Consider the following 24,048-nt stretch of genomic DNA (forward strand, 5'->3'; position numbering starts at 1 on the left):
TCAGTCCCAGGGGAGGAATCCAGCAGCAATCATGGCTGAACCTGGGGCCATAATCAAGCCAGAGAGCTTCTGTGGTTTGACTTGGGCCGGGCTTCCTGTAGTCTGACAGACTGTGGTTCTCCAGCCCTGCTTCAACCTGGAGATTCCTGAGTTACTCAATAGGCCCCCAACAGATTCCTTTAGTCAGAATCATACTGGTAAAAATATTAAATCTACTCCTGAAATCCTTGTTGCACTATATGCTAATTTGGATGTAAACTTTAAAAAATAAAATAAAATAAAATAAAATAAAATAAATCAAATCCAATCCATGCTCTGTGCCTCTCCTCAAAGCCTTTGTCCCCAAACACCCAGATGGCACACCCTCTTGTCAGTTGAACCCTTCTAGCTCCTCTGAACAGATGCTCACTAGGTACTCCCTTTGTGCCCACTTCTATTAGCCAGAGTTACACTGACTAGGCTTTAGGTGCAGCCAGGACAGAACCCACATTTTTTAAGGGCAGGGAGGGGCAGAGGGAGACAGAATTTTAAGCAGGCTCCATGTTCAGGGAAGAGCCCAACATGTAGCTCGATCCTGCATCCCTGGATCATGACCTAAGCCGAAATCAAGAATCCCACTGAGCCCCACAGGCGCCCCCTCATCTTCTCTTAAACTTACATCCATTGCCTTTCTCTACCCCAGCCATCAAAACCTGGCCCACTCCCACACTAGCACAACACTGTGGGTAGGGCAGGCACTCTGGATACACCTACAGAAGGATCTGAATTTCATTTAGTCACTCTGGGAAAAATCTGAAAAGCCTCTCACAGGAGTTAAAAGTCCACAATGATGCAATGTTTGGAAATTTTTTTGTAAAAATATTGAGAGATAAGGTAGAGAAAGAAGAGGGCTGGTAGAGTAACATCAAAATATATTTAATGATAATTTTCTCCTCAAAATAATCCAGGGGAAAGAAGAACTGCGTACAAGTATAGATTCAACATGGGATTTATTTTACTATTCTCTTTAGTTTTGATGTTGAAAATTTCCACAATAAAAGCCTTAAAAGATTCAAGATATCAAAATTTAATGGCTGTCTTGAGAGTCTAAGCATGAATGGAGAAGGGATTGAAATCTCCCATGACCGTGTGATAATTGCTCAGGATGGAGAGTAAGCAGTGAGCTCCATGCATTTAGGAAAAGTTTGCATTTAGTCATAATGCAAAAACTTCCATTTATTAAAGAGCTTACAGTGGTGGGAGGTGGGAGATAGTGCTTCAGTAACTGAATCAGCATGGAGGGATTTCAGCCCAAAGAGCACACAAAGGGGAAGCAGTGGTGATAATACCCACTGTGTAGTGCATACAGTTCCCTGCCCCATCTGCTCCTCAGGTTGACTTGGAGGAGAATGACTGATACCCATGATTTACCTTTGTATACATAAGAAACTGCCATCCATCCCATAATCTCAGGGTCAGTGAACCAGAGCACGTAAAGATATAAGGAGTCAGAAACATGCTCATGACCACAGAGACATAACTTCCACCTTTTGATCTTGTAAATCCCATGTCCCCGTTCCTGGGAAAGCTGCCTGTAAATCTACTTAAGGCATGGCGGACTGACCTCCTGTGGGAACCCACCTGGTGTTCAGAAACAGAGGTGTACACTGAGATTTTTTCAAAAACCTGGTGCATCATTTCAGTGCTTTGACTGAAACTTCATAAAGGGCTGGCTTGAGAATGACACACCCTTGCCACAGATGACCTCTGTGTCAGATGGTAAAGGCAGAAAATTAAAATCAATGGAAGATGAGCTATAAGAGAGAAGTCCATCTCTGAAGGGTTCTCCTCTTACCCTCTTCTGCATCCCTGGAGTTTCAGAAGGTGCTTACTGACTACATTTACTACTGGTCCAATCCTCATCTCCATCGCTGGGATTTTGCCGCCATCCTGGCTGCAAATTCTTCTAAGTGGGGGTCTGTCTTCCCCTGCCCTCAGCTGCAGCTGTCACTCACAGTGGTCCCCTGCACTCATCCCTGCCTCCCCTTCTCTACCCAGGACACTCATCAGAGACTCTGAGCTCCCTCTCCTGCTGACTTTATTTTCCTTGAGCTAAATGAAGTTCCCTCCCTGCAACACCACCTGCTTCTGTAACAGATCAACAACACACATGAGATGTGGCCTATCGCTGATTAACACTTTATTATTGTTGTAACTTCTAGTGATTACAAGCCTACTTCCTTAGAGGCCCCTAAATGTGCCATCTGGGTGCCTAAGGGAACCTCCCCTGTCCACACAGGCTCATTTCACTAGGCAGGCGAATGTCCCCTCCTTTCTGGTTCTCCTTGAAGGACACAGCGTCACCCTCCCTTTAGGAAATCCTATCATTTCTATGGTAAATGTTCCTGATTGAGGCTACAGAAAAGGTTCAGTTCCTTGGAAATAAAATAAATCCCTCCTCCAAGGAACTCCCTTGCTTCCTCTTTGAATTAGAAGGAATGTGTGTTCCCCCACATATGTTAGGGAACACTACTTCTATGTCTCTTAAAAGCAGGGCTTTCCTGTGACCAGGTTGGGAGAAACTTGCATTCTGTATTCTCGCTGAGGAGAGGTTCACACGCATATTAGTATAGTAAAGACTACAACTAGGACTATAATGTATCATTTCCCCTAATAGCATCCAGTGAGATTAGAATTTTCTAGAACTCCCCTTTGGGATGTTGCAGCTACAGCTTAATAGTCCCAAAGAAGTTAAGCAGAAACCAGAGGGCAATCCTGTGGCCTTTGCTGCTTTTAACTCCTTGCCGTCTGTTATCTGGAGTCATTAACACATAAACCCTGAAAGATTTATGACGATTCCATGCTCTGGCTATAACTTCATTCCTGTCCACGTCAGCTGACTCAAAAATCAAGGCCCATTTCTACTGACCATCAAGCATGGAGGACACAAAGGATTGGCTTTCAGCACACATGCTATTCTCCTCCCAGTGTGCCCACCTGTCCTGCAGGGGATGCAAAGCCAGAACCACATCTCCCAGATCTCTCATGGCTAAGGTTCCAGATGTGAGTTGAGTGGGGCCATTTAGATGTACTGTTGGGAAATTTGGAAAGCAAAAGTGAGGCAGAGGTCATAGTTCTGTTGTCACTCCTTCCACAGCAAGCCACGTCCAAGAGGCACTCAGTTCTTCTATGATGGTTTTAGCCAAGGTTCCAGCCAGCTTCATGGGTGTCAGGAGCAGGACTAAACACCCATGTGTGGGTATAGATCACAGCAGTGTGGCTGGTTTTGATTGAGGCAGCCTCTTAAGCATGGCAGTGCCAACGTGGTCCTGGGGATGCTGCTCCATCACTGTAGAAGAGGTAGCAGCTTCCTGGGTGGTCCAGCTCTCTAGTATGGCTTTCAGACACTCAGTTGTGAAACCTCCATCTGGAGAACAGCGTGATCAGAACTCTTAATAATTCAAGGCAGTCAATTCCCTGCAACAAATCCCTTCCTCCTGCAGTTTGCTATAGTGGATTCTGCTTCCTGAAGCGGAACCTTGATCCATACTCCAGCTCTGTGTTCTTGCAAGGATGACCTAACCTCTCAGTCGCGCTGTAATGACTGGGATTCTAAATAGTCATAGTCTACATTCCATCCAGGCAGGAAACCTCCTGTATGGCTGACTGTGGGAAAAATGATGAAAACCTGGCCTTCTGAAACCAAGCGTGCATCCTGGGTCAGGTCGACATAGATGCCTGCCTCTCAAGTAATGATGCCAAAACTCCTGGAGTGGCAACTATATGTTGCATGCCACCAGAAGTTGAAACCATGTAAATCCCAGGCAGCAGAGTTTCCCAGAAGAAGAAATATACCTGGGTTCTAACTGCAACCCATGCCATTTAAACTGTGTGTTGCAGACCCCCTGTTCTGCCCAGTGGGGGCAGTGACATCATCCACCTCAAAGGGAGACAGAAAAGAAGAGTAACCTGAAAGTTCTTTGGGCAGCAGGGGTGGGGTAGGGGGAAGGGTGTTGGTGGGAGACGAGGAAGAGTACTATTATTATTATTATTATTGAAGGGTGGTATTTATTACTACTAATTATTATTAGGATCCAGAAATCATAACCAAGAAAAGTATATTTTCCATACTTTGAAATATACTGGCTAAATCTGTAATAACTTTTCAGCACATTGGAATTTAGAGACAAATTTTTATGAGCCTCATAAAAAGAAAATCACAGCAATAAAGTGCAATACTTCCTTTAGATTACAGCCAAGCATTGGAAAGGTTTTTTTTTTTTGTTTGTTTTTTCTCAAAAATCATCTGATTTCAACAGTACTATCAAGACCCATTGCAGGGTTACTATTTTCCGGTCAGTTATCCTTTTGTGCTGTCCCACAAGACAGCTGGAATATTTCCTGTACCTCCATGGCTCTGTTTGTGTTTTGTTGTTGTTGTTGTTGCTATTGTTTTTGTTTTTGAGCAAAAATCATTCCTGTTTCTTGTTTCTGACACAACAGGAAATAATTATGGCAGGTTTGTATCACTGCTAGCCTTAAAATGCCATGACCCCTTGAAGCAAATGCTCTTGACACAATCTCAAAGTGCTGCTCTAAGATAACAGAGAGCCACAAGGCAAGGAGTTCTTGGGAAGAATTAGACTAACAGGCAGGAAAGCAGGCAGTGGCCAGACCAAGGGGAAGGAGGTCAGTGCTGTCAGTGTGCAGCAGAGCAGCAGGGTAGGAATTGGGACAAGTGACAGAAGGGGACTGAGAGTCGTGTAGCCAGAGCTCCCTGGGCTGAGGACAGTTCTGAAATCAACTCACCATGCATTCCAGGACCCAGAACAGAAGTCAGCCACAGTGTGGAGCCCAGAGCCCATGGGCTATGGCAGATAAGGGTTATACCTGCCAGCAAGAGCTGGGTCCATCAAAAGAGGCCAAGGGAGGCCCCTGGGGAGGTCTCTGATCAGGGAGCCCTGATGAAAGGATCCAGACCCTAAAGAGGGGGTGGGCCCAACCGTCTCTCCACACCTGATTCTTTTTTTTTTTAATTTATTTTTTTTATATATATGAAATTTATTGACAAATTGGTTTCCATACAACACCCAGTGCTCATCCCAAAAGGTGCCCTCCTCAATACCCATCACCCACCGTCCCCTCCCTCCCACCCCCCATCAACCCTCAGTTTGTTCTCAGTTTTTAACAGTCTCTTATGCTTTGGCTCTCTCCCACTCTAACCTCTTTTTTTTTTTCCTTCCCCTCCCCCATGGGTTCCTGTTAAGTTTCTCAGGATCCACATAAGAGTGAAACCATGTAGTATCTGTCTTTCTCTGTATGGCTTATTTCACTTAGCATTACACTATCCAGTTCCATCCACGTTGCTACAAAAGGCCATATTTCATTTTTTCTCATTGCCACGTAGTACTCCATTGTGTATATAAACCACAATTTCTTTATCCATTCATCAGTTGATGGACATTTAGGCTCTTTCCATAATTTGGCTATTGTTGAGAGTGCTGCTATGAACATTGGGGTACAAGTGCCCCTATGCATCAGTACTCCTGTAACCTTTGGGTAAATTCCTAGCAGTGTTATTGCTGGGTCATAGGGTAGGTCTATTTTTAATTTTCTGAGGAACCTCCACACTGCTTTCCAGAGCCGCTGCACCAATTTGCATTCCCACCAACAGTGCAAGAGGGTTCCCGTTTCTCCACATCCTCTCCAGCATCTATAGTCTCCTGATTTGTTCATTTTGGCCACTCTGACTGGCGTGAGGTGATACCTGAGTGTGGTTTTGATTTGTATTTCCCTGATAAGGAGCGACGCTGAACATCTTTTCATGTGCCTGTTGGCCATCTGGATGTCTTCTTTAGAGAAGTGTCTATTCATGTTTTCTGCCCATTTCTTCACTGGGTTATTTGTTTTTCGGGTGTGGAGTTTGGTGAGCTCTTTATAGATTTTGGATACTAGCCCTTTGTCCGATATGTCATTTTCAAACATCTTTTCTCATTCCGTTGGTTGTCTTTTAGTTTTGCTGGTTGCTTCCTTTGCTGCACAGAAGCTTTTTTATCTTCATAAGGTCCCAGTAGTTCATTTTTGCTTTTAATTCCCTTGCCTTTGGGGATGTGTCAAGGAAGAAATTGTTGCGGCTGAGGTCAGAGAGGTCTTTTCCTGCTTTCTCCTCTAGGGTTTTGATGGTTTCCTGTCTCACATTCAGGTCCTTTATGCATTTTGAGTTTATTTTTGTGAATGGTGTGAGAACGTGGTCTAGTTTCATCCTTCTGCATGTTGCTGTCCAGTTCTCCCAGCACCATTTGTTAAAGAGGCTGTCTTTTTTCCATTGGATGTTCTTTCCTGCTTTGTCAAAGATGAGTTGGCCATACGTTTGTGGGTCTAGTTCTGGGGTATCTATTCTATTCCATTGGTCTGTGTGTCTCTTTTTGTGCCAATACCATGCTGTCTTGATGACAGCTTTGTAGTAGAGGCTAAAGTCTGGGATTATGATGCCTCCTGCTTTGGTCTTCTTCTTCAAAATTACTTTGGCTCTTCGGAGCCTTTTGTGGTTCCATATGAATTTCAGGATTGCTTGTTCTAGTTTCGAGAAGAATGCTAATGCAATTTTGATTGGGATTGCATTGAAAGTGTAGAGTGCTTTGGGTAGTATTGATATTTTGACAATATTTATTCTTCCAATCCATGAGTATGGAATATTTTTCCATTTCTTTATATCTGCTTCAATTTCCTTCATAAGCTTTCTATAGTTTTCAGCATACAGATATTTTACATCTTTGGTTAGATTTATCCCTAGGTATTTTATGCTTCTTGGTGCAATTGTGAATGGGATCAGTTTCTTTATTTGTCTTTCTGTTGCTTCATTATTAGTGTATAAGAATGCAACTGATTTCTGTACATTGATTTTGTATCCTGCAGCTTTGCTGAATTCATGTGTCAGTTCTAGCAGACTTCTGGTAGTCTATCGGATTTTCCATGTATAATATCATGTCATCTGCAAAGAGTGAAAGCTTGACTTCATCTTTGCCAATTTTGATGCCTTTGATTTCCTTTTGTTGTCTGATTGCTGATGCTAGAACTTCCAACACTATGTTAAACAACAGCAGTGAGAGGGGACATCCCTGTCGTGTTCCTGATCTCAGGGAAAAAGCTCAGGAAAAAACATTGAGGATAATGTTAGCTGTGGGCTTTTCATAAATGGCTTTTATGATGTTTAAGTATGTTCCTTGAATCCCGACTTTCTCGAGGGTTTTTTTTTTAATTTTTTTTTCAATGTTTATTTATTTTTGGGACAGAGAGAGACAGAGCATGAACGGGGGAGGGGCAGAGAGAGAGGGAGACACAGAATCGGAAACAGGCTCCAAGCTCTGAGCCATCAGCCCAGAGCCCGATGAGGGGCTCGAACTCACAGACCGCGAGATCGTGACCTGGCTGAAGTCGGACGCTTAACCGACTGCGCCACCCAGGCGCCCCTCGAGGGTTTTTTTTTTTTTAAGAAATATTGCCGAATTTTGTCAAATGCCTTTTCTGCATCGTTTGTCAGGATCATATGGTTCTTATCTTTTCTTTTATTAATGTGATGTATCACTTTGATTGATTTGTGAATGTTGAACCAGCCCTGCATCCCAGGAATGAATCTCACTTGATCATGGTGAATAATTCTTTTTATATGCTGTTGAATTCGTTTTGCTAGTATCTTATTGAGAATTTTTGCATCCATATTCATCAGGGATATTGGCCTGTAGTTCTCTTTTTTTTTACTCTGTCTCGTAAACGGTCTCATAACGGTCTCTGTCTCATTTAGGAATCAAAGTAATACTGGCTTCATAGAATGAGTCTGGAAGTTTTCCTTCCCTTTCTATTTTTTGGAATAGCTTGAGAAGAATAGGTGTTATCTCTGCTTTAAACATCTGGGAGAACTCCCCTGGGAAGCTACCGGGTCCTGGACCCTTATTTGTTGGGAGATTTTTGACAACTGATTCAATTTCTTCGCTGGTTATGGGTCTCTTCAAGCTTTCTCTTTCCTCCTGATTGAGTTTTGGAAGTGTGTAGGTGTTTAGGAATTTGTCCATTTCTTCCCAGTTGCCCAGTTTGTTGGCATATAATTTTTCATAGTATTCCCTGATAATTACAATGCACCCAATTTACATGAATCAACATGTCAACAAATCGTAATACATAATTTTTGAACAAACAGTACTAAAGTAGCTCATATTCTGTTTAACTAAAGTTATGGTGCTTTCAACAAAGAAATAGCTAACATGAGAAATAAGATTCCAGTTTCAATCTGAAGTAAGGTTATTTGTGACAAGTACCATGAAACAATGATTTTATGACATCACTATCTTAAAGAGTACCATTTTTCAGAAGTTACAAAGCACCAATACTCATGTAGAATAAGATCTTGAAAAGATGTAAACTTAAGGCAAAAGGTCTCCATTTTTTGAAAATTAATTATCTGAATGAGTTGAATTTTTCTTTCAATAAATTAAAAGATCTTTCAACATGAAGGAAATATATACTATGTTCTGACACCTCAAATAATTCTGCAGACATTCAGCTCAGCTGAAAGCTTCTGTAGGACTACTTTCAAGACCAAAAAGTGGAAACCAACAATCAAAAGCCCTTTCTATACTCACAGACAAGGACTCTGGATATGGGATCTAATGAATAAGAAAAATCTAAGTATCACAATAAAATACTTTTTAGAAAACAGAAAGGACTTGCAATATACAAGTTAGGAACAAAAGCATGTATATGTTTACCCCCACTCCCCAAGTTGTTTAAATAAGCACTTGAATCCTATCAGCTAAAGTAACAAAGAAATTCTTTTTGGTGTGTGTGTGTGTGTGTGTGTAGTACTAGGTGGAAGATAAAACCACATTTCCATTTAAGGACTCAAGTTCTGTAATTCTAATTTGATCAAATGAGTCTGTTGTATTACGTGTTCATAATAAGAAAGTTATACATTAATTTTTACATTATATGATTTATTTTCTTCCTTTTCCTCGAAATCTATGATTAAAGGATAGCTTTAAATTATTTTGAAACTCACAGAGCAAAAATTATGTCAAATGGGTTTGTAGGAAAAAACAGCCCCTCTGAAAATAAGAGGTCTAAGTAATTATGTTTAAATAAAACTTCAAAATAAGATAGCTGAAAATATATCCTTCTTAGAAGTGTCCCTTCTGTTGTGTCTCTATTTAGAATATAAATAATTTCAGTGGCCCAAACAGTAACTTTCTTTTTTTAAATATGAAATTTATTGTCAAATTGGTTTCCAAACAACACCCAGTGCTCCTCCCAACAGGAGCCCTCCTCTATGCCCATCACCCAGCCTCCCCTCCTTCCCATCCCCCATCAACCCTCAGTTTGTTCTCAGGTTTTAAAAGTCCAAACAATAACTTTCACTTCAGCTTTTCTTCTCCATGGTGTTTACTCTTACAAGTAAGAGTAATTTTAGCATATGCTAAAAGTAAAACTTATGATTCATATATAGTTATGCTATATTTCATGTATGGAAGGCTGAACATAAGTAATTTCAACCTAGAACATTACTTGAACATCACAAAAGAAAAAAGAAGACAAAAAAGATTTCTCCTCACATCACTTGGACTACTAGACTATTCATAGAAAAAAAGCAAAATATAAAATATATAGTTTTCAGCTCCATGTAATTATCCGGAAATAAAATTCACTAAATGAGATAAGACACCAGGATTATGAGTATGGAGTACTCAGAGTCGTTCAAAGCAGATGAGAAGACACTTTGGGGAAAAGAAATCCATCCCAAACAATATAATTTTATCTCATCAACCCTCTAAACACCACAACTTCACCGCTTATACCACAAGCCTTCTCAACAGTTCCCATTTTCTTCTTCTCTAAAAAAAAAAAAAAGATTTTAGAGTCATAATTTCCAAGTGACATTTCAACCCCCTTATTTTACCCTCATTCCATACTCCTGATTTATAAAAAACCCTAAAGTAATCATTTCTTCACCTAAGCAGTTAGAAATGACCATGTATTGACTCAAAATTGAAGAATTAAAGGTTAAAAAAACAAGTGAAAATACACTTATTAACATTTATACTTTTATGTAGTAGGGACACCACATAACTCATTCTGATTAACCTCTGGCTCTTGAGATAGTGAGGTCAGAAAATTAAAATGAGTAATAGATACGTAAAATACTTGAAGTGTGCATCTATCTTGAATAGGATGAGTTAATAAAGTGACTGAAATATGATTCTAAATGTTTACTGTAAAACAGTAGAAGATTGATGTCAAATGGGGAAAAAAGAAAAACCTTTAACTTAGACTAAATATCTTCAGTACTGTGGAAAAAGGTCTCAAGGTTGAAAAATAACTAGAGAACAACAGCCACAAAGGAAGACCCTTTCATGCATGCACACACATGAAATAACAAATAAGGAAACCCCAACTCAGTACAGTACATCAAAGACTGATACTTAAATGATATTTTGATATATAAAGAAAAGCTAAAATGTTGACTGCCATTGATAAAAAAGCATTTCACCAATTCATACAAATGATACTAAACATTTTTTAAAAGATGTCCTGTGAAAACCAAGCCACAAGTTACTGTTTTCCATTAAACATGCTGAATTATTTGATCCCATATTCCATACACTTTTATTGTGTTAAATCCTAACTGTTGTGACAGCATGTTAGTAACTGGGGTACATTAGTTTACATCTTTTTATAGATAATCTAAGAGGGTTAATTTTTCTTTTCCAGTTTTTAATCTTCTTCACCTCTTCCAAAGAGAAACGAAGGAAACATTCCTAGAATACTCACACCAACAGCTTTGCCATGTTTCTACTAACACGTATTTGCCACGTGTCCACTTGTTTTGGTGTAAAATCAGGAACTGACAAGCCTAATCTGGAAGCAAAAGCTTCAACTGGGCCTGCAAATTCTAGTCCAGATAAATCTGACACAAGATTTCCCAAAGCAGCAGCTGCCATAGTTGATATTCCCCCAAAATCCCAACAGACATCTCAATATGCCTGCAACAATAGTAATCGCATTACCCAAGAAGCCAAGCACTATGAAAGACATTGCAATGTGGATGAATACCTATCTCAGTTATCCTGTTGTCGGTGATGGCGCTTCCAATTTTTTCCTGGGCGATGGGAATGGAATGGAGGGGGTGCAGCTCCTTGAGCATCCAGCTCCTCTCAGGGGAGTGCAGGTTGTAAACGAAGTTGCACGCATGCCCAGTGCTGTGTTCAGCACCTCCATGGGCTCCTTGGGGCGGTTCACCAGGGGCCGCTAGAACCAGCAGCCCCCACCCACAGCAGCACCAAGACTGCGGGTGGGGCACAGCGGCCTGACCAGGCCTCAACCTGCAAGGGTGTCAGGCTCCTCAGCAGGCAGAGCAGCCTGGACCTGGCTGGCTGAGGAGCAGTGACAGAGAGCAAAGAGCAGGGACCGCCCACCACCCCACACCCTGCCTCCGTGGCAGTCCCAGAGAGCAATTTCTGGCAAGGCTGGGGAAGAAGGACCTTGACTCCCCCTAATATACATTCTTAAGAAGACCCAGACTCTTTGTTCAAGTTCTTCTATAAGCGCTTCCCCACTTACAGTGGACCTCCCATTTCTATCTCCTACTCTCTCAGGGTGGGCTCACTCCTGTGTCCAATCACCAGGTGGCTCTCATCTTGGTGTCACTCCTGTATCCAATCAAGAGGAAGTTCTCAACGTATCTTGCTCACTTGCCCAATCACCAAGAGCCTGTCATATTGATCTTAACCAGGTGTCCAATCACCTGGTGGCTCTCACCTGGCCCTCCTCCCTTCCTCCCCCAGGGGCTATCTTGGATCCCGCAGTGCAGGGAAGACACACGACAGCCTCTTGAGCGACCTCTTTCAGCACAGAGGCTGGCTCTCTCTCCCCTGTGGCCCAGCCTTCCTGTCCCAGTTGAGAAACTGGAGGTGAGGTCAGTGACCTGAGGCTCACAGGCCCTGGGGGATGTGGTGTAAACAGGGTTGGACCTGCCCTGCAGTCGTGGTGTTTCCTTTGTCATCAAGTCAGGTTATTTAGTCCTACAAAGAGGTCAGCGCCCTGTGGTTGTGTCTCATTTCAGGAGGTGGGGTGCAGGTGCACCAAAGTTGGGGTGTACGTGTTTGTATCAGGATGTTAAGGGGTGTTTCCGTGGAAACAAAAGGACAAAGGTTAAAGATTAGGGCAGATTATAACCCCAGTTCTGAGTTCTGAAGGCAGCAGGTGGAAATTACTAGATGTTGGTTTGGAGGCCTCCTGTTGTCCCACCTCAGCCTGCATGGCTTTGGGAAAAGGCCAGTTTAGACCTCAGTGATTCCAAATCAGAAATAGGAGAAAATTGCACACATGGGTTTGGAGACTTTTTGTGAGATGTTGCAAGAGCCTGGAAGGATCCAGCCCTCACATAGTTTACAGCAAACAGTTTACAGCGAACAGGTTTAGAATCCAACATCCACACAACTGTGTGGTGAATCTTCATTGTTCTCTTAAGTTAACCACCCCAAATATACATGCTAATGGTCTCCAAACTCACTCTGTCATGACTTGAATTCCATTTTCTGTGATCCCCGTCCTGCCTGTGGGGACTGAGGACCGTGGTACTGTGTCCACTCATCCTCTGTCTCTGTCAATTGAGGGTTTTCTTTAGCAACTGTAGGAAAGTCTGTACACAAAAAAACTCTATTTGCAACTACTCAGGTCATGGTAAATGCTGAAATCACAACTACGAAAACCTAAATTATTCCCCTTACTTCCAACTATGGTGCAAGTGAGACTAATTTGTTTGCAAAGTAAGTGTATTTTCACAATTCTTGTCCTGGTTCTTTACATAAGTGCAGCAAGGATAGCCCTCGATCATGTAGGCTATTTTCAACCCATTTTTCTGGATCTTATACTATGGAATCTCAGATTAATTTCTAACAGCTCCTCAAGGGCAGAGGCCAAGCCAGATACTTCCCATCAGACATTGCCTGCAGTTCCCACTGATTTGGGTTAACTCTTTTCTTCTCAAGGTCTCCAAAATATCCCGAGGTTCTGGCACTTTCCCAGAAGAGGGTCTTTCACTCACCTGAATGGGCTCCTGGGAACCTTGCAAGGAAGGTATCTGGCTGCTGTTTCCTGGGGCTTCATCCTTCAAACTGTCTGGTCACACCTGAGAGAGAGAGTGTGTGTAAGCAGGGGAGGGGCAGAGACACAGAATCCCATGCAGGTTCTGTGCTGTCCCCACACGGGACTCAATCTCACACACACTGATTTCATGACCTGAGCCAAGATCAAGAGTCCTACACTTAACCAACTGGGCCACCCAAGCACCCTTCGGTTTACTGTGATTGATGAATATTGTGTTGGTATTATTTTGGTATCTCCTCTGCAATGTCTAGTAAAGACTTACTAGCCCATCATTGCCTTGGACGTGGCATGAAGAACTTCTGGGCTTCTCACTGAATCATTGTGTGCCTGGCATGGGTCCTGATTCAGTTTTTTGAGGAGACCTAGTGGGTGTGCCCCTGAGGGCCAAAACCATGGGTAGGGTTAGGATCAAGCCACTGGAGGACATAGCCTCAGAAATAACAGCCATGTAGGGATTAACCTTCCCAGAGGAGTGAGTTGAGGGTGTGTGTTAGTGTTCTGGTCAGGCATAGCATTTGGCTCCAGGGTGTGGCCAAGCGTTTCTGAAAGGCTGAGGTCTGGGCTCATGATGAGCTTCTGCAGAGCCATACAGCCTTGTACTTGTCAGGACAAACTTCTGGCTTCCTCCCTGAAGAAATCTCAGGTGGCCATGAGCCCCAATTCAGTTCCTGGCCCACAGACTGCATAGCTTAGGAACAAAATCAGCTTATTTCTTAGAGTTCTGGAGGCTGGAAATGTGATGTCCGGTTGTGGTATGGTCAGGTTCTTCTGAGAGCCCTCTTTCAAGGTACCGATGACTGTCTACATGCTGTGTATTCACACGGTGGAAGGGACAAGGGATCTCTCAGGAACCTCTCTGAAGTGGGCACTAATCTCATTGATGAGGGCTTCACTTTCATGACCTACTAATTTCTCAAAGCCCCTTCCTCCTAACATCATCTCCTTGGGGGTTATCATCTCAATGGATGAATTTGTGGGAACACAGACATTCAGAGTGCAGAAAGATGAGTAAAATATTGTCAATCTGCCAAGAAAAGTTGGGTCACCGAGGCATGAAAATCACTGTGTGCATCAGACAAGGAGGTGGGAGAGGGAGGCATGGAAATCCCAAATGTGGCCAGCGTTTCAGTGGCCTCAGAGACAGGCCATAAAGAGAATACTTGTATGCCAGAGGAACAGATTTCATTCTACATGATTGCATTTTTGCAAAATCCATTCTCTGCTGTGGGGACTCATTGCATGGGAGCTAAATCAAGGAGAGGAAAATCAGAAAAATATATCAATGCAGCGTGCTCACAAGGTCCCCAAAGTAAATGGATCCAGAGGGATGCCAAGCCAAGAGGGAGCAAAGGAGAAGTCGCTCCAATTGGAACAGACATGCTCTAGGAAACAGTGTGGTTGACTGCTTTTAACTTGTCTGGGCCAAGTGGCCAGATAATTATTCAAACATCATTATGAATGTTTCAATGCGAATGTTACTTAGATGAGATTATCAGTGAAATCAGTGGACATTGAGTCAAGCACACTGTTCTTCCCAATGTGGGTGGACCCCATCTAATCAGTTGAAGGCCTGTGTGAAAGGCCAAACTCTCACAGGCCATGAGGCTCTCTCCAGCAGAGTACCCTTGGGTTCCATCTGCAACACTGGCTCTTCCCAGTTCCATGGTGGAAAGCCTTCCAATTTGAACTGCAACTTTCTCTTGAGACCTCAGCCAGAAAGCCTTCCCCTTCAACCGTAGGACTCACCAAACTTCCACAGCCCCAAGAGTGCATTATTTTAAAGGAATCTCTCCAATAGATAGATGATAGATAAATAGATAGATAGGTAGATAGATAATATATACATAGATAGATACTAGATATATAGATAAGATGATAGATAATTGATGATAGATAGAATAAGAAAAATAGGTGACAGGTGGATGAGAGCTAGCTAGCTAGATTGATAGATATGTGATAGATAGGTGATAGGAAGCTAGATAAGATAGGTTATAGATAATAGATGATGGACGGACAGATAGATGATAGATAGATAGATGACTATTTCCTATTGGTTCTGTTTCTCTGGAGTTCCTGAAGGCAAATTGCTTAGAGGGAAAGAAGCAGCATCTCGGCTCATTCACTCCATACAATGAACACTGAAGTGCACAGCTGGGTGATGCCCCATAAATGACATGGGAAAATCCAGGCACACAGCAAGGGTGTGTGTGGTGACAGTTATCTACCCTAGACTGCCTTTGACGACCTACAGAATGAAGACTACCCTCTGCTTCCACAGCTTCTTTGTTCTGTAAAGAGCTCCTGGATGGTGAAATGGGAATATTGGAATAAAATCCCTTCCGAAGGTCAGGGTCCTTGGGCATGAAGATGATGTATTTGGTCCAGTTGACACACAGGCCAGTGACGGAAATGCCCCTCAGGTTGACCTGGATCATTTTCCTTTTAACTTTTCAAATACTTATTTATTTATTGAAAGAGAGTTAGAGCATGACCTGGAGAAGGGCAGAGGGAGAGAGAGTCAGAATCCGAAGCAGGCTCCAGGCTCTGAGCTGTCAGCACACAGCCGACACAGGGCTTGAATCCACGAACTGTGACATCATGACCTGAGCGGATGTTGGAAGCCACCCAGGAGGCCCAGTCTTGGGTAATATTCCAATCCACTCCCTTTACCTGCCTGTGGCTGTAAAACCCATCTTGTATTCAGAGTAAAGTTCTCTCTCTCTTCCCTGTTGCAGGAGTCTTGAATAAAGTCTCACTTCCTGTTCAGCTGGCCTGGTGTGATTTCTCCTATACAGGTCTGTGACACATCTGGAGTTCTCTTTGAGTCCTGTCTCCATACAGCACACAGATCCCAACACATGTGACTTTCCTTTGCCAGCACATGCATGATTCCTAATGCTAGGTGTGTTTTTGTTTTTGGTGTGTTTAGTTTTCAGAGAGAGAGAGAGAGGAAGAGGGGGAGGGGAAGGTAGAGGAGAGGGAGGGTCAGAGAGAAGGGAAGACAGATGATTCAAAGCAGGCTCAGTGCTGTCAGTACAGAGCCCAATGTGGGGCTCAAACCCTTGAACCATGAGTTCATGACTTGAGCCAAAGTCGGATGCTTAACTGACTGAGCCACCCATGTTCCCCTGGATATGTTTTCATACCTAGAATTGACATATCTTCTCTTGTTTAAAGGTCACTGTTTACTGTTGCCCCTTTTGGATCTTATGCAGAGGAGGGAAGTAAAACCAAATGGGTCTGCTGGGAGGAAGCAGCTAATAGTCCTTGGTCATCTGGTACTGACCCCAGTGCAGAGTGGGAGCACCACCAGAAGCCTGGCTGCCTGGCAGTCACAAGCCACACAGCTTGGGATCAATTTTAACCTATTTTATGCTTTGGATACGTCATCTGTAACAAGGGCTGTAAGGGGTAGTCATGTGAGCCATAGGCTTTTGGGGATTCGAGATAGCACCTGACACTTGGAATTGCCAAAGTGTGATTCTGATCTTGGTGCATCAGGTGAGTACCTGGAACCTAAGACTTGGAACAAGGAAGACCTTTCTAATTTGTGGGATCATCAGGCAGTGAAGGGGCTGGTCTCTGAAGCAGTGCACTCCCTACCCTGCTGCAAGATTTCTTGGAGGCTTGCAATATTTCTCGGCAGGCAGCAGAAAAGCTCCCCATGGTAGCCCACACAAGATGTCAGACAGTCATCATCCCACAAAAGCTGGGGGAAGAGGTCAGGCAGAAGCAATTTCCTGCCCACCCATGCAGTTTCTGTGTGGTCTGTGGTCTCACCTCACTTGTCCTTTAGCTAAATTATTTCTCTAGGACCTGACAGAGGTAGGGTCCTCTGGCTTGGGGGAAAAGGTGTCCTACTGTCTGGATATTGAGAGTCTGAGACCAGGATGCCAGCATGCTGGCATGCTTGGGTTCTGAGGAAAGTTCACACAGCTGAGAAAGAGAAAGCAAAAGAGCAAGCTGTGTACTGACTTCATAAGGCTGCTGATCCCATGGGCTCCACCGTAACCACCTGTCCAAGGCCCTGCCTCCTAACACCTTCCCAGTGGGGGCTAGGGCTCCAACACAGGCGCTTGTGGGCAACACAACTCAGTTCACAGCAGAGGGGATTTCAGCTGTGCCCTGCCTGCAACTAAGGATCTCACCTTAAGAAGGCACCTAATGTCTCAATTGTCTCAGCCAATCCAAGCTTAGACCGGGAGCTTACAAAAGAAACACTTCCAAAATCCTTTGTCCCACAGAGTGCCCGTGCATCTGTGCTGGCCACTCACGATCTGAAAGAAACATATAAATGAGGAGGACATGATACAAGCAAAAATGGGCCAGAAGGACAGCCAGTGGTGAAGTATGTAGTTACCTACTGGGAATTCTTCCTCTCCCTGCACCCCAGCTCCAGAATAACCCCACTTATCTCCCCCCACTTTCTCTCTTTCCCATGGTGACCCCATACCCTGAGAGCAGATGCAGGAGACATCGGCAGAAATGTGCCTCCACCTTATTGGGCCTGAAGTAACCAAACAAGGAAGTAGACAACTCCTCCCCTTCCAATTTACCCAGGAAACACCTACCTCATTTTATTGTGTTTTGCTTTCTTGATCTTTGAAGACACTACGTTTTGTGCAAATTGAGGGTTTGTAGCAACCGTGAGTAGAACAAGTCTATGGGGGCCACTTTTCCAAGAGCATTTGCTGCCTCCAGGTCTCTGCTAAGTTTTGCCCCTTATTATATTCTTTTCATTATTATACCTGCTCTGGTGATCTACAATCAGTGATTACCTCTTGCTGAAAGCTCATGTGAAGGTTAGCATTTTTTTTTTCTAAAAAGAACGTGTTTTTAAGGGGCCCCTGGTTGGCTCCAGTGGTTAAGCATGTACTTCAGCTCGGGTCATGATCTCACAGCTCCTGGGTTCGAGCCCAGTGTTGGGCTCTGTGCTGATGGCTCAGAGCCAGGAGCCTGCTTCGGATTCTGTGTCTCCCTCTCTCTGTGTCACTTCCCCACTCATGCTCCATCTCTCTTTCAAGAGTAAAATGAATATATTAAAAATGTTAACAACCGTAAAGTGCTTTTTAATTATGGTATGTACGTTATTTTTTCAACATAATGCTATTGTGAATGATAGACTCCAGTCTAGTGATAACTTTCATACCCATTAGGAAACCAAAAGATTCATTTGAGCCGCTTTGTGGTGGCATTCATTTTTTTGCAGTGTTCTGAACCCAAACTCACAACTTCCATGCATTCCGGAGAGATTTCTCAATTCAGACCCCTGGGAAGATGCCTGCAGTGGTTGTGCGGGATCAGGCATTGCAGCCAGATTTGGATGGAGGAAATGACTCTGGACTGTTCCTTCCTCATGAGCTAAGCAATGACCACGGTTGGAAGGACTGCACTGGCTCTCAGTGAACCTAAAAAGGAGGCGGCATGTGTCACATGCTGACCTCATCCCCCAAATCCATCCCCTGGGTGAGCTGGAGTAATACACCAGTTAAGATGCTGGACCACAAGGGGGAAAAAAGAAAAGACTATGATTTTGTATTTTAATTAAAATGCAATGCTAAGCCGTGAACACAAGCTGACCTATTTCATTTTCATTTCTTATTGTCCCTCAAGTTGCCAGGCCATGCATTCTTTCTAAACCTGGTGATCTAAAGAACCACCTTTTCCTCCTGCACACTGCATTGCTGACCTTGCCGCATCAGATTTCTTCTCAAAGCTAGAACAAACAATCCTAATATTTATATGGAACCACAAAAGACCCTGAATAGCCAAAGTAATATTGAAGAAGAAAACCAAAGTGGGAGGCATCACAATCCCAGACTTTAGCCTCTATTATAAAGCTATAATCATCAAGACAGTACGATATTGGCACAAAAACAGACACATAGACCAATAGAATACAGACCCCAAAATTGGACCCACAAATGTATGCCAACTAATCTTTGACAAGGCAGGAAAGAGGAGCCAATGAGCAAGACAGTCTCTTTAACAAATGGTGCTGGGAAAACTGGAGAGTAACGTGCAGAAGAATGAAATTAGATGACTTTCTTACACCATTCACAAAAATAAACTCCAAAAGGATGAAGGACCCGAATGTGAGACAGGAAACCATCAAAACTCTAGAGGAGAAAGCAGGAAAAAAACCCTCTTTGACCTCAGCCATAGCAATTTCTTACTTGACACATCTCCAAAGGCAAGGGGATTCAAAGCAAAAATGAACTATTGGGACCACATCCAGATGAATAGCTTCTGCACTACAAAGGAAACAATCAACAAAACTAAAAAGCAAAGGATGGAATGGGAAAAGATATTTGCAAATGACATATTGGATAAAGGACTAGTATCTGGTATCTCCAAAGAACTCACCAAACTCCACACCCGAAAAACAAAGAAGCCAATGAAGAAGTGGGCAGAAGACATGAATGGACACTTTTACAACGAAGACATACTGATGACCATCAGACACATGAAAAGATCGCAATGTCACTCATCATCAGGGAAATACAAATCAAAACTACAATGAGAAGTCATCTCACGCTGGTCAGGGTGGCTAAAAGGGAGAGATCAGTACACTATAGGTACTGGTGAGGATGTGGAGAAAAGGGAACACTCTTGCACTGTTGGTGGGAATGCAGACTGCTGCAGTCACTCTGGAAAACGTGTGGAGCTGAGTCCAAAAATTAAAAATAGAACTACCCTATTGCCCAGCAATAACACTGCTAGGAATCTGCCCAAAGGATACAGGAGTGCTAATGCATAGGGGCACTTGTACCGCAATGTTTATAACAGCACTTTGAACAATAGCCACATTATGGAAAGATCCTAGTCCAACCACTGGTGAATGGACAAAGAAGATGTGGTTTATATATACAATGGAATATGACTTGGAAGTGAGAAAGAATTAAATCTGGCCATTTGCAGCAATGTGGATGAAACTAGAGGGTATTTTGCTAAGTGAAATAAGCCAGGTAAAGAAAGACAGATACCATATGTTTTCACTCATATATGGATCTTGAGAAACTTCACAGAACATGGGGGAGGGGAAGGGGAAAAAAAGTAACAGAGGAAGGGAGGAAGACCATAAGAGACTCTTAAGGACTGAGAACATACTAAGGGTGGATGGGGGTGTGGGGGAGTGGGGAAAGTGGGTGATGGGCAGGGAGGAGGGCACTTGCTGGGATGAACACTGGGTGTAGTATGGAAACCAATTTGACAATAAATTATATTAATAAATATTAAAAAATTAAAAAATCAAACCTTCAAAAAATAAAAAAATGACCTCCATGCAGGGGAAGGGCTTCTCCCCATGTGACCTATGGACCCCTTGGATCTCACTGCATGCTTCTGAGGATTTGCCTTGCTTCCTCACCAGAGAACCACCTGGTATTGAGCTCCAGAATTTCTGACTTTGCACTCCCCTGTTTATAGAGTCCTAATGGTGTTCAAACCATCTCCTTTATCACTGTCAGTGATTTTGCGGAACAGATTTCTTGTTCAGTCCATTGTGACTGTTTCTACTCTTTCTCTTTCTGTCCAGGTACTTTTGTGGGGAGTGCTTTTCCTGTACTCTCCCTTTGTACCACACCTTCCCCCCCCTTCTCTGTCCTCTTGCTGCAAAAACAGCTCCCTACCCTCCATGGCTTCTCTCTCCCAGTTCACCTCTCCAGAGCACATACGTGCTGAATTCTGAGGCCAAGTTATGCAGATTGTTAATGTCAATCCTCAGATCAATTTCCTAGGTTTGCAAAATGGTTTGGAGATGATGTAGCTGCGTTTCAGAAGCTGAGAACATCCATGCTGTTCAGCCATCTTGGCCCCCTTTAAAACTATCCCTCAGTGGAGATTTATCTGATGTGTTCCCTCATAATTAGAAAGGGGTATGGGTTTGAGGAAATACAGAGGTGAAGTGTCATTCTCCTCACATATCAAGGGAGCATGCTATCAACGATGTATCACTGTTGATAGTGACCATAATCACCTGGCTGAGTTCATGCTTGTCGGTGTCTCTACTGTGAACTGACTCTTTTCCTCACATTTCCATACTGTATTCTTTGGAAGGAAGCTACTATCTGCAGCCCATGTTCAAGGCTCCTGAAAACAGAGTATGTACCTAAATTATTTAAAAATTTCCTACATGGAGAGTTGTCTCTTTTCTCCTATTTATTTATTTATTTATTCAGTCATTTATTTATATCAGTATGGAGCTCTAAATATGTCTTATTCTTGGGTTAAATCCAATACTGATTTACTGATTTTTCCCCCCTCAGATTGTTTAAGCTTTGTCTAGTGCAAGCTCTTTCAGTTGTGTCTTGTATACCTTTGACATGTCCCCCATCCTTTTCCAAGCTCTTCTTTCTTTGTGGCACTACAAGATGTTCTTGTATATTCCCTTCCATAGCCCTGGAATCAGGCATTTCTCCTAGGACCCTTGCTTCCTTTTATTGGAGAATGGAATTAGAAACCAAGATATGGGTGAAAAGTGTGCTCCTCTTTACTCATATATTATTGTTTCTTGGCTCTCCCAGATGACAGAGAAGAAAATAGATCTATAGCTATCACTCTGTATATATACCCATGTGTATCTATCTATATGTATACACACACACACACTTATGTATATTTATTCCCCCCTCTATATCTAGTATATCTGTGTGTATCGACGTGAGGGTGTGAGGGGCTTCGAGACAAAGCAAGTAATGTCAACGAATTTCCTCAATTTTTGTTTTTCTGAGAAAGTCTTTATTTTTATTTTCACTTAAAAGCATTTTTTAAAGGTTTTTTTTTTAATTTTTATTTTGAGAGAGAGACAGAGCAAGAACTGGCCAGGGACAGAGAGAGAGAGAGAGAGAGAGAGAATATCCCAAAGCAGGCTCCATGCTGACAGCCGAGAGCCCATTGCAGGGCTCATTCTTCCTAAGCATGAGATCGTGACCTGAGCCAAAACCAAGAGTCAGAAGCTTAACTGACTGAGCCACTCACTCACTTACCCCTTCTTTCTCTTTTTAAGAAGAATTTTGCTGTCAGGGTGCCTGGTGACTCAGTTGGTTAAGCGTCTGACTCTTGATTTTGATTCAGATCGTGATCTCATGGTTTCATGAGACTTAGCCCCATGTCTGCCTTCACACTGATAGTGCAGAGACAGCTTGGGATTCTCTCTCTCTCTCCCTCTCTCTCTCTGCATCTCCCCTGCTCATATGTGTGCACTCTTTGTCTCAAAATAAATAAATAAACATCTAAAAAAAGAATATTTTTTTTCTGAATACAGAATTCTATGTTAACTTCTTTCAATATGCTAGATAGTTCACTCCATTCTCTTCTTACTGGCATGGTTTCTGAAGAGAAGTCCAATGTAAATATCACCCTGTTCTTCTATACGTAAGACACTTCTTCCTCTCATTTCTTACCAGAGTTTCTCTTTATCTTTGATTTTCTACACTTTGAATATGATGTGCTTATGCATATATGGAGTTTTTTTTTTTAAGGTATTTGGTGTTTCTTGAGCTTCCTGTATCTGTGATTTAGTGTCTCTCTTTGATTTTGGAAAAGTCTCAGCAATTATTACTTCAAATATTTCTGTGATTCCTGTCTCGCCTTTCCTTCCAATATTCTAATTATGTTTATGTTAGTCCTTTAGTAATTGTCTTACAGTTTTGGACATTCTGCTCTTTTTCATTCATTCTTCATTTTGTGTTTTGGTTTTAGAAGTTCCTGTTGACTTGCCTTCACACTTATTGATTCTTTTCTTCCTTCTGTCCAGTCTACTGATGAACCCTTAAAGACATTCCTCATTTGTTACTATACTTTTTATTTCTAGCATTTCCTTTTAATTCTTTCTTAAGGTTTCCATCTCCCTGCTTACATTGCTACCACTTTCTTGCACATTGTCCACTTTTCCCATTAAGGCCCTTATCACATTGCATATATTAATCTTTAACTCCCCCATATAATATTCCCAAAATGTGCCATATCTGAGTCTGGGTCTTATCCTTTCTTGATCCCTTCTGACTGTTTATTTTTACTTTTAGCATGGCTTGTATTTTTCTGTTGAAAGGTGGATGTACAATGAGTAATAGAAACTAGAGTACATAAGCCTTTAGTGTGAAGTTTTATGTTTATCTGGTTAGGGGTTAGGCTGTGTTATAGCTGTAGGTGTCAAAGAATAAAACTTCTAGCATCTTTGTTTTTGTGTTCTCTGCTGTCAGCATCTTTGTTTTGGTGTTCTCTGTTGTCTTTGGGTCTTCCTAGAGACTAATTAAAGAGAAGCTTCCTTCTTTTCACAATAACCCCCTATTATTTTACAGGAGTGCTCTTGATAACAGTGTTAAGATGTGGTGGGAAAGGAAACCTTGGATAGATGTATGATTAGGTCTCAGTCTTTTAGTTAGCCTGTACCCCTGGGATATGACCTTCACAAGTATCTTTATTTCAGTTCTCTATTCTGGGGTTTCAGGAAATTTGGAGAGGGACACAGACAGGTATTACCCTTCCCTCAGGTTTGTTAACTTCCAATAAAATAGTTTCTCTTGAGGGCAGGCTTTGTTAAAGGCATAATGCTGTGGGGGTATTTCAGAATGGTTACTTTCCCCTCCTCCTGCCAGAAGCACTAAGGGATTTTCCTCCCATCTTTCACATGAGAACCTGATTTGCGACTCCTGGAGGTAAAACTCACAAAAGCGTGGGTCCTCCATAAGACCAGATCCCCAGAAGTTTTTAATTCTCAACTGGTTCTCAACTTGCTTTTATTTTGTTCTCAATAATTTTAATTCCCAATTAGTTCACATGGTGCCTCCAGCAACTCTTGAATTACGGTTTAAAGTGTTCCTGTCAGCAACTTCTACTTGTGCCTTTCTGCTCAAGTAAGCTGTGTTTCTCTCTGTGTGCCACTCCAGTGTTGGGGGCAGCACTCTACCCTGT

At 42.6% G+C, this 24,048-nt stretch overlaps 1 pseudogene; it reads right to left on the bottom strand.

The window, feature by feature from the left end:
- Window positions 1-10,719: 10,719 nt before the first annotated feature.
- Window positions 10,720-15,827, bottom strand: LOC115512944 (annotated as a pseudogene).
- Window positions 15,828-24,048: the final 8,221 nt, after the last annotated feature.

This window comes from Lynx canadensis, chromosome B1 (genome assembly GCF_007474595.2).
Source record: "Lynx canadensis isolate LIC74 chromosome B1, mLynCan4.pri.v2, whole genome shotgun sequence".
In the NCBI taxonomy this organism is placed as follows: domain Eukaryota; kingdom Metazoa; phylum Chordata; class Mammalia; order Carnivora; family Felidae; genus Lynx; species Lynx canadensis.